Below are 10,844 nucleotides of genomic sequence, written 5' to 3'. Positions count from 1 at the left end.
CTGCAGACATAACTCTATTGGCCGGCTTCTCTGCCGACCCGTTTTTTTAAGGGTTTGTTCAAGCACTTACTAAAAATGTCGCGTCGAAGCCACTTATTCTCCTTCTCGGAGTCAGCAAGCTGGGCTCGAACATCTTTCAGTTCCACGCTCAGCTTGGTATTGGCGTCTTGGAGATTGTTTTTCTCCCGCCTGACCTCAGTCAGCACGCGTTCACCAGCCTTTAGCTGTCGTACGACATGCTGGTCCTCCGGATTCTCTCCAGATTCATCTGCAATATCTATTGTTAGATCTGCAGCCACGCCGGACGCTATATGGTACCTGTCATTCTTTGAAAGAAATGTTACCGGCTGGGGACATTTTAGGTTCCTTTAATGCGGCAACAGCGGCCTGAAGTTGGGTCTTGCATTCCTCCAGCTCCTGTGACAGTCGAGTATTCTTCTCTGTAAGAACCTGCACAATAAGATGATCCTTAAATCAGTTCTGCTAACTGTTTCAAGTCTCAGGGGCTACTGATACATATAATCGTCAGATTTGCTTACCCGTACATCCTTTACATACTAGTCTGTGGCTCTGGCTAGACCATTTTGAGCAGCACGGAGGTACGCCTCTCCAGAATTGAAGGCATCAAATGCCTCTGGTGAGAAGCAAGCGTCGCGGAGTACGGCCCGGCGACGCCTATGATTCATGGCGCTCTCCACTTCTGAATTCCTAGCGGATAGCCTATCCGCATCCTCTGTAGGGGGAGTATCCAGTGTCCGCCCCATGTCGGCTTCCGCCTCCATGTCCAGTCCTGGAGCCCGACTAGTGGAAGCGTGATCGGCAGCCTCACCGGACATATTCTGGCGAGCGTTTTTTCTGTTAAAGAAACATGGACGTCATTACATTTCAAGAAAGACGATAACCACGGAGCGGGGTTCCTGTCATACCTCTGCACCGGCGTCTCCGTCCTGACCGCCTTCCTTTTTGGCCTGCCCGGCCTCGGTGCCTCTTGTTGGCGAGTTGCTGCGGGTTCGGCATGGCGTCCCGAATGCCTTTCCTGTAAAACACCATATGTATATGGTAGGTGAAGTGTCTAAAAGGGGATCCTAGTTTTTGGAGTTGGGATTTTTGGTTTTTCTTACGTGCGATGCAGGAAGCAGTCCGGGATAGTCGGCCGTAATGGCCACCATGGCGTCATCACAACTTAATTGATAGAACTGCCGGTCTATCAGCTCTACGAATATGTCCGGATCTTCTTCGAGTCCGGGACCGAGGGCCAGGTCAGGGTCCTCTGGTTGTGGAGATGGGCTGCTGACCTCCCTTATGGCTTTTCGTAGTTCCTGCCGCAAAATGGCAAGGTGAGTACCTACGACAAAGAATGCGGGAAGAATGGGAGTAAGGAAATATAACTCACCCAAATTGAAGGGTTGTACATGGAGAATCCATCACGTGGCTTGATGCGGTTGAACTCCTCTTCCTCTCCCTTGAACAATTCGGACAATTTTTTTGCTAAAGCGGTAGCGTTGTCCGGACCTTTACGCCCGCAACGGGTGGCGTCATCTTCCCCGTTAAAACACCACAAGGGGTGCCCTCGATATTGAAGTGGTTGCACTCCCCGCATTATGCATATTGACATAACCTCGATTACTGTCAATCCTGATTGAGCCAGTGCTTTAATCTGGTTCATCAGGTAAAGGACTTCTCCGTTGTCTTCCTCCTGGGGGCTCCGTGGGCGCCAACTTCGGTGTTTCTTCAAAGGAGCATTGCTGAACTCAGGAAGACCCCGCGAACAGGGTCCGGAAGGGGGACGTCCTCCATATAAAACCATTCCGAAGGCCAGTCTTCGGACGTCTTCTTCAGAGTACCGGACAGGTATCCAGTTTCGGCGATGCGCCATATTTCGGCTCTGCCCACTTGATAAAGTGACCCCTTCTATGTGCGAGGGACGAGGCAAAATAACCTTTTCCACAGCTCGAAATGAGTCTCGCAGCCCAGGAATAACTCGCAGAGGGCAACATAGCCGACGATGTGTAAAATGGAAGCAGGGATGAAATTATGCAGTTGGAGGCCGTAAAACTCCAGGAGCTCGCGGAGGAACGGATGAATCGGAAATCCGAGTCCCCTCAATAAATAAGGAACAAGGCATACCCGCTCCCCCGTAGAGGGGCTGGGGAAGCTCTCCGCTTGCTCCCCGCCATTGTAGGTGGCGAGCCCGGCTCGGACGGGCACCATATACACTGGAGGGAGAAATCCCTTAGTCTGCAGTTCGACTAATCGACTGTGTGGGACTGAACATCTCTCCTAATCACCGGGCTTAGGGCTACAGGGGCGGGAGGAGGAGCTATGGAGGTCGGCCATGCTGGAGTGGATCTTTTCGAAGCGCGCTCCGATGGATTCTCGCTGGGGGAGGATGGTATGGATTGGATCTAAGAATCCCCATCCCTTTAATAGGCAATTTATTTATCTGGCTAGGGGGGCGAGTATAAAAACGCCCTGGCGCCTCGCATTCATTCGACGCGTGGAAGATAGCCCTTATTGGGCACAGAAGCCAAGAGGTGAAACATTTATGGGACCGGACACTGCTTAACAAACGTTCGAAATTTGGAGAAGAACTCGCCTTGCAATGCCGAAGACAACACTGCGCACCGGACTCATCGTCATTGAAGCCTGGTTCGGGGGCTACTGAGGGAGTCCTGGATTAGGGGGTATCCGGACATCCGGATTATATCCTTTGGCCGGACTGTTGGACCATGAAGATACAAGATTGAAGACTTTGTCCCGTGTCCGGATGGGACTCTACTTGGCGTGGAAGGCAAGCTAGGCAATACGGATATGTATATCTCCTCCTTTGTAACCGACCTTGTGTAACCCTAGCCCCCTCCAGTGTCTATATAAACCGGAGGGTTTTAGTCCGTAGGACAACATACAATCATACCATAGGCTAGCTTCTAGGGTTTAGCCTCTCCGATCTCGTGGTAGATCAACTCTTGTACTACTCATATTATCAAGAATAAATCAAGCAGGACATAGGGTTTTACCTCCATCAAGAGGGCCCAAACCTGGGTAAAACATCGTGTCCCCTGCCTCCTGTTACCATCCGCCTTAGACGCACAGTTCGGGACCCCCTACCCGAGATCCGCCGGTTTTGACACCGACAAGGAGCCCATGTCTACGTCTCCAGCCAGTCCCGATGGATTGAGGGAGTCGCAACCCTGTGACTACCGGCGGCCGTCCCCAAGCACGCTGACACGACACCAAGCCGTGGTCATCAATGCCGATCTTCTCGACGTAGAAGCAGGGTCCTGACCACCAAGAACAACCACCACACCCGTGAGGAGAGAGAGCTCACCGCTCGCGGGCACCACCCGGACCGCGTCCAACCTCACTTACCATAACCAAGTGCCTCGACCTGCCTCGGGCCTATATCTGCTTTGCCCAAGCACGAGCCCCAGGTCGGAGCCGCCACCACCGCTTGTGCCACTGGTATCGCTTCCAGCACCTGCTGAGCCTCGTGCACCGCTGGCTCAAACCCATGAGAAGAGAAGGTCGTACCACCACCCTGTGCCACCTACTGGAACATGGCCATTAGATCCGCGCCACCATCACCAACACAAGCACACACACACACACCCCCATACTCGGCTGCCCGCAGCCACACGAACCCGCTGGAACGAGCCAACCGAGCCGTCACCACCTCCACGAGCAAGACCCACCATGCTACCGCCTCCACCACGCTGTTGTCGCCTTGGCAGAGGCCACATGCCCAAGCTGCCCGCAGCTCGCGACGCCAGCCACCGTAAGGAACCAGATCAAGCCGGATCTTGATCCGCCGCAACCACGAATGCTAGCCCATGCCACCACCACGAAGCCACCGATCCCAAGAGCCAATGCCGTGGGGAGCTGACGCCGCTCCCCCGCGCCTAGGGCTGGAAAAAAATGCTCGAAGCTTGCGAGCTAAACGAGTAGCTCGTGACTCGGCTCGAGTTGACTCGAACTCGAAGAATAACGAGTCGAGCCGAGCTTTAGTTTAAGATCGTTTATAGACCAAGTTAAACGAATCAATCTCAAGAGTACTCATATAACTCGTTAGGCTCAATACAAAAGATCAGCCACTCCCAATACAAAAAAAGACCATCCACTCAGCACCCTATGTCCTAGGCGCACAACATAAGGCCTAGTTTTCGAAGGCCCAGCCGCCCAAGAGACTCATGCGTTACAAGAAAATTACTATTGTTTAGTAATATATATGTTTAATATATACATAATTATTTTTATAATATTTGAGGATTTTATGTTCATATCTTTAACGAGCTTAACAAGCTTAAGGAGCCAGCTCGCGAGTTATACGAGTCGAGCTAATCTTAGATTTGAGCTCATTATAATAACGAGTCAAGTCGAACTAGCTCGTTAACAAAACGAGCTCTGACGACTCGGCTCGAATTCCAGCCCTACCCGCGCCCGACGCCAGCGTGGCGTCCCTGTCCTACGGCGCCGCCCTATGACGAAGTCCCTACGCGAGGGGCGAAATGCCCCGCTGATGCCAGCTAGCCACTGCCTGGCCGCGCCCCGTGGTGGCGATGAGGGGGAAGGAAGGGAGAGAAGGAAGTTTGCTGCGGCGGTGGGCGGACCCTCCTTGTCACCCATGGGAGCAACGTGGTAGGAGAAAGGCAGATGAGTTCAAACACAATTTGCACCTGACCAGGGCATCACTTTTGTGATCCATCTTGCGCCTCTATAAAGTTCTGGTTCGTCTTCATCATCTTCATCTTCATCAATCGCTTGTCATCCTACTCCCTCGTGACATTCCAAGAAGAAACCTACACTCCACAAGTCACACCATATCGGGACGGAAGTTGTTCTCGACATGGACGGCACCACAGCCAACACGGCCACCACGACCAGTCCCGGGAAGGGGCCTAGATCTTGATTGTAATAAATCTTAACTTAAAATAAGGAAGCATATGTACAGAAGTACAACGCACAACCTTTTATTTGAAATAGAAAGTAGTGTTTTTCTTTTAACACAATATAGACGCAAACGCTTATACATATGTGCATATACTCACTCCTATGAACGCATACACGCACACCATACTTCTATTAGCACCTTCAACAGATTGAGCTAGCATATCATCTTGACATAAAAAATTACTGTTGCTAACAAACAAGTGATGACATACGTTCACCGGACCGCTGCTACCCCATTTTTTTTTCTTGGACAGAACTTTTGGATCTCACGTGCGAGCGCACTCTGTGTGCGCAATTCTTTTTAATAATTTTAAAAAAACAAAAAAATGCCGAATCTGTTTTGGAATGAAATATGATCAAGTGTTGTACTCGTATAAAAAGTTTGTCAAGAAATGATTTCCGTTGACTTGAGGGCAAAAACATAAATTTATGACGACAACATAGCATGAATAGTATTTGTATATAGCATTTTTTGGCGAATTTTAACCCCGGATATATTGAAAATCATTCCCTGATTGAACCTTTTTATATGAGTAGAATACTTGACATGTTTGAGCCGAAAAAAGTTCCAGAATTTTTTGACTGTTTTTTAATAATTACTAAATTATTTTGCATGTAGGGTGGGCTGGCACCCAAGAGCACCAGTGTATTTCCTAGTACACTACCGGATATTCGATTTTGAGCCCGTGCTCAGCTGATCCCGAAATCTTGCATGTTCGTTCGCATAAAGATCAGCGCCCTCGAACGTATTACAATCGGTATTCGGTCCGTATCGTTTCTGATATAGGCGGATGCGCTGGCGCATTTATTTCGACGGAAGAAGTTAATGTAGTCGCGGATCAGCTGAAACGTGCACGGCCCAGTCTGTTTCCTGAACCAGGCTGAGCCGTCCCGGGGCCACGGCCAATATGGACGTCTGCACGGCCCGTCCCTTATCATCTATCCCTTGACTCGATTCCCAGCACTCCTCATCAAATAAATAAATAAAACTCGATTCCGAGCTGCATCGAACTCTTCTTCAAGCGAGCCACACTCCATTTCGTCGTGCACCTCCTGCTTACAGCTGCTGGCTGCACAGGCACAACTTCACCCTGAAAGTCATGGCGTCCTCACATACTGCGCGTGCTCGCCAAAAGAACGAAGCATGAACTGCTAGGACTACCAGTGTTCACCTCGAATACAACTTCCCTCATTTGCTCCGGTAGGCAGGCCGGTCGTGCTCCACGCGGCCGCCGGCGAGCTCGCCGTAAAAGAGCCAGTGAACTGCAAAGCTCACGAGGTAAAGAGAAAACCCTCCAACAACAGCATTGTGTGGTTATCTCAAAATGTAGGAAAGACATAAGTCATCATCACACCATCGTCACATATAGACAATATCAGAGCAATTAGCTATCTCCCAACCATGTGCACACCTACAGAACATGCCAACCAAAGCACAAGCAAGATCATAGTGAACAAAGTTTACTCAGTACTATAGTTTGGCCTCAAGTCCCGAACTGGACGAATAAGCGTGGAGCAATGCTCACTGAAACACACGAGAAAAATCCTCAGACTACAACACACATACTAAAAAATATATAGTTATCATATTTGATTATGATTAGTGATCATCACCAAGCAGCCAAGTGCACGTGTCCAGGTGGCGCCCTTCCATTCCATAGTTCTTGCATTTCCCCCGGCCTCCGCCGTTTCTTCAGAGCATCCGCCCCGGTCAGGGCAAGTGCCCAAGCCATCCCTCTTCTCTGCAAATGGTGCACCGCTCACCAGCAATGCCTTCAGTCCGGCCAACATATGCTCAAACGCTTCCGCACTGGCATCCCCCATCCGAACAACATTCATGGCCTGAACATACAGAGTCGAACAACAAATTGTGCCAAAACAGCTACCAGTGGCCCCAGGGAAACTGAAGAACATCACAAAAACATTTTTCATAATGGAGAGATCTTTACCCATGCACACAGAATTGTTAAACACAACTAATGGCTATTCTTGGCCTCCGGCTTGCCCTTCACACACAAAAATAATAATACAGTCAGGAATAACACAACTAATTCACTCAGTGCACACAGAATTGTTAAACAATTGTCCATACGCACCGAGCAACCACAAGCGATCTCCTGCATTGATTTCGTAGTCTGCTCTTGACATACCATATCCCGAACCCAATTTCCCAGGTTGTAGAAGTCATATGCCTCACCGAGCGAATTAAAAATGAGTCTTAGTTCTGGGCACACCATGCTTTTTGTAGGCTCCTCTGCGTACTTGCGGATTGACTGCTCAAACGGACTCATCCTAGATGGACATAGTGTTCTATCCGGTCACACACTCCCGAGGCGTAATCTGAATTTACAAGCAAGCACCAACTATGTAAGTCTCGACATGATAAAACAGTCAAAATATTTACACCTGATATGAACACTCCCAGTCACCCCACCTTGTTTTTTTTTACTCAGATGTTCACAAATGATCTAAACAAGGAAGACAGCTCTATGGAGTATTAGCCGCAAATACTACGAAATCATGACAATTGCATTTCCATAAGTAATTTTTTCGTCAAAGTCTAGATTCAGTTTGATGCAGTCATTTTTTTGTTCAAGGCCAAGAACTATGATTTCTAAGTATTTTCACTGATTATCATGGCTCCATGCTGGAGTACTAGGAAGTAGGAAAAAACAGAGCAGCTACGAACAAATTAAAATGCAGAACAGAGGAACAGAGGAACAGAGGACAGATGGTAAAGATTTCGGGTGCAGCTAGAGCACCAAAACGGCGTGTCCAACCCTACTATATTAGTTAACGTGCAAAGGTAGTAGGAGTACCAGACTTTAATAATTAAGTGATTGATTTCTATGTTGAACTGATCTCCTCATGGGACGTTAGCACATACGGCCGGGACGTAACACTTCCGTTCGTCATTGATGACGTCCTCATTTCGTAGCATAATATAATGCGTCTTCATCGGATGATCATCATATATCAGCATACAATATACGGATAAAGTGAGCATCCAGGTTCGTTCTGTCTGCCACCTTGAAGTTCTAGAGTACGTAGAACCTGAGAAGGTTCGGTGCCCATTAGAGTGTCGGATGCATGCAAGTTCAAACACGGTCTCCACCTGACCTGAGCAACACGGTTGCGATCCATGTCGCGCCTGTATAAATGTCCAGTTCGTCTTCTTCACCTTCATCGATCACTTGCCATCCTTACTCTCCTGTGACATTTCAAACACAAACCTACACTCCACAAGCCACGTTCTTGTCGCCAACATGGACGGCACCAAAGCCAACACCACCATGATGATCAGTCCCCGGAAGCCGCGGGTGATGCTCTACTCCTCCCCGCTCATTGGCCACCTGGTCTCCATGGTCGAGCTCGCCAAGCTCTTCGTCGCCCGTGGGCTAGCCGTCACCATCGTCCTCATGGACCCGGTGTACGACACCGGCGCTACGGGGCCCTTCCTGGCCGGCGTCTCCGCGGCCAACCCCTCCATCTCTTTCCACCGTCTACCACAGGTCAAGCTCCTGGAGTCTGACCACTCCATGATACCGGCCTTAGCTATCGCCCGCCACTCCAACCCGCACCTACGTGACTTTCTCACCGGCGCCTCCCCAGACGTCCTCGTGGTGGACTTCTTCTGCAGTGCCGCTGTGGACGTGGCCGCGGAACTTGGCATACCCGTCTACTTCTTCAACACCTCCGGCGCCCAGATCCTGGCTTTCATCATGCACCTCCCGGTTCTGCATGGTAAAAGCACGAGGAGCTTCCGGGAAATGGGCGAGGAAATCGTGCACGTCCCGGGGATCACCTCCTTCCGGGCGACCCACACCATCCAGCCGCTCATGGACCGTGACGGCGCGTCCTACAATGCATTTCTAAACGTCAACCTCAACCTGTTCCGGTCACAGGGCATCATCGTCAACACCTTCCGCTCGCTGGAGCCTCGTGCCATGGACACCATCCTCACCGGGCTCTCCACCCCACCCGGCCTCTCGACACCCCCAGTGCCAGTGTGGTGTTCTTGTGCTTTGGCAGCCTTGGCCGATTCAGCGCTAGACAAACCATAGAAATGGCCACTGGGCTGGAGGCTAGTGGACAGAGGTTCCTCTGGGTTGTGCGGAGCCCGCCAAGCGATGACACGACGACAGAGCCGGACTTGGATGTGCTGCTTCCAAAAGGTTTCCTAGAACGAACCAATGGCAAGGGCCTTGTCGTGAAGTCTTGGGCTCCACAAGGTGACGTGCTAGCACATCAAGCCGTGGGTTGTTTCGTGACACACTATGGGTGGAACTCGGTGCTCGAGTCTATTATGGTTGGCGTGCCTATGGTGGCGTGGCCGTTATACGCGGAGCAGAGGATGAACGCTGTATTTCTCGAGGAAGAGATGGAGTTGGCCGTCCCGATGAAAGGGTATGACAAGGAGGTGGTGGAGGCTAAGGAGGTTGCCAAGAAGGTCAAGTGGATGATGGATTCAAAAGGCGGGAAGGTGCTCCGAGATCGGACTCTAGCGGTGATGCGGCAGGCGAAAGAAGCTCTCCTCGAGGATGGAGAATCAGTGGCGACATTGACGGGGCTTGTGGATGCGTGGATTCATGCTTGACATGTGCAACATCATTTATAATTGTTTGTGGAAATAAGGAGTGAGTGTTATATATTTCACTTTCAGGTGTGATTTTAGTTTCTTCATTTCTGTAACATGTACTGCCTACACATAATGGAGAAATTTCCATACATGCCACTCCAAGCTTCCCATATGCTGATATTTTGTCTAAAAAATTCACAGATCCAGAACCCTATCAGATTCTTCTCGTATTGACTATCTTACCCCGTGAGTCTAGGGGGTGAGAAAATGGATAACAATGAAGGTAAACTAATAGATGTGGTGCATTTCAAACTCGACCATGGCCAATCTGAGAGGCGATCAGAAGTAAAAGTCCCCTACCCGCACCAGTCAATCTGCTTCCACGCCCCTGTCGGCGATGCCGTTGCCACACTTGATGTTCCGTTCTCCTGCGTGGTTCAGGCAAAGCCACATCGAGGACACCGTGTCGAGCCTTGATCTCACATGTGGGAATTGACTGAACGTTCTAAAATTTCCCAGATGACTGATTAATAGCAAACGCAAATAAAATTTTGTATCAGTTGCTTACCACTATCAATATTTGATCATGTTGAAGATCCAAAACCCAATCGGATTCTTCTCAGATTGGCCAGAGGTCGAAGAATGGAGAGCATTGACGGTCTAGAAACCGATGTGGTGCGTTTTTACCCCGTTGTTGATTTTAGTGGCATCTTTGTATTCCTTAAGTTTCACCGTGTTGAATAATATATTTGGAAAAATAGCAAAAATTCGAAAACAAATCTGAATTTTTTGCACATGAAAGTTGAGAAAATCTTCTAGGTGCGTGCTAAATCGAGGCGTAGAGCCCAATGGGCAAATCGGCCCATGGAAAACCACCCGGGCATTTGGTCGCTCGCTCGATGGGGATATTCTTCCCCAATTCTCATCCTTTCCTTGAGTGAGAGATCCACGGCTAGAGAGGCCGTGGAGAAAATCCACGACTGGCGCACGAGAGGTAACGGTGCAAGGCACACTTAGCGACCTCCTCCGGTGATTACCCCGAGCACTACGCCTAGCGGTTTTTTGGACATGATCTCCTCCCTCTCCCTGTCATCCAAATTGACGTGGTGATCTCCCCGTGGTGGGAGGAGAGGATCTCCAATGGCCATGGAAACCCCCCTGTGAAGGATTAGATCCCTGGGATGCTTTCTCCTTGCAACCAAATTAGGCCTAAGGAAGGGAGCTGACGAACGCTAGGGGAAGTGGTCCCGACGAAGGATTCGCTCAACCCAGGAGAAATGATCCAACGAACTTAATCATTCGCTGGAGGACAACCCCC

At 49.9% G+C, this 10,844-nt stretch overlaps 1 pseudogene; it reads left to right on the top strand.

The window, feature by feature from the left end:
- Nucleotides 1-8,213: 8,213 nt before the first annotated feature.
- Nucleotides 8,214-9,544, top strand: LOC119271088 (annotated as a pseudogene).
- The last annotated feature ends 1,300 nt before the right edge of the window (nt 9,545-10,844 follow it).

This window comes from Triticum dicoccoides, chromosome 3A (assembly GCF_002162155.2).
Source record: "Triticum dicoccoides isolate Atlit2015 ecotype Zavitan chromosome 3A, WEW_v2.0, whole genome shotgun sequence".
Classification (NCBI taxonomy): Eukaryota; Viridiplantae; Streptophyta; class Magnoliopsida; order Poales; family Poaceae; genus Triticum; species Triticum dicoccoides.
This window is presented reverse-complemented; position numbering and strand designations above follow the sequence as displayed.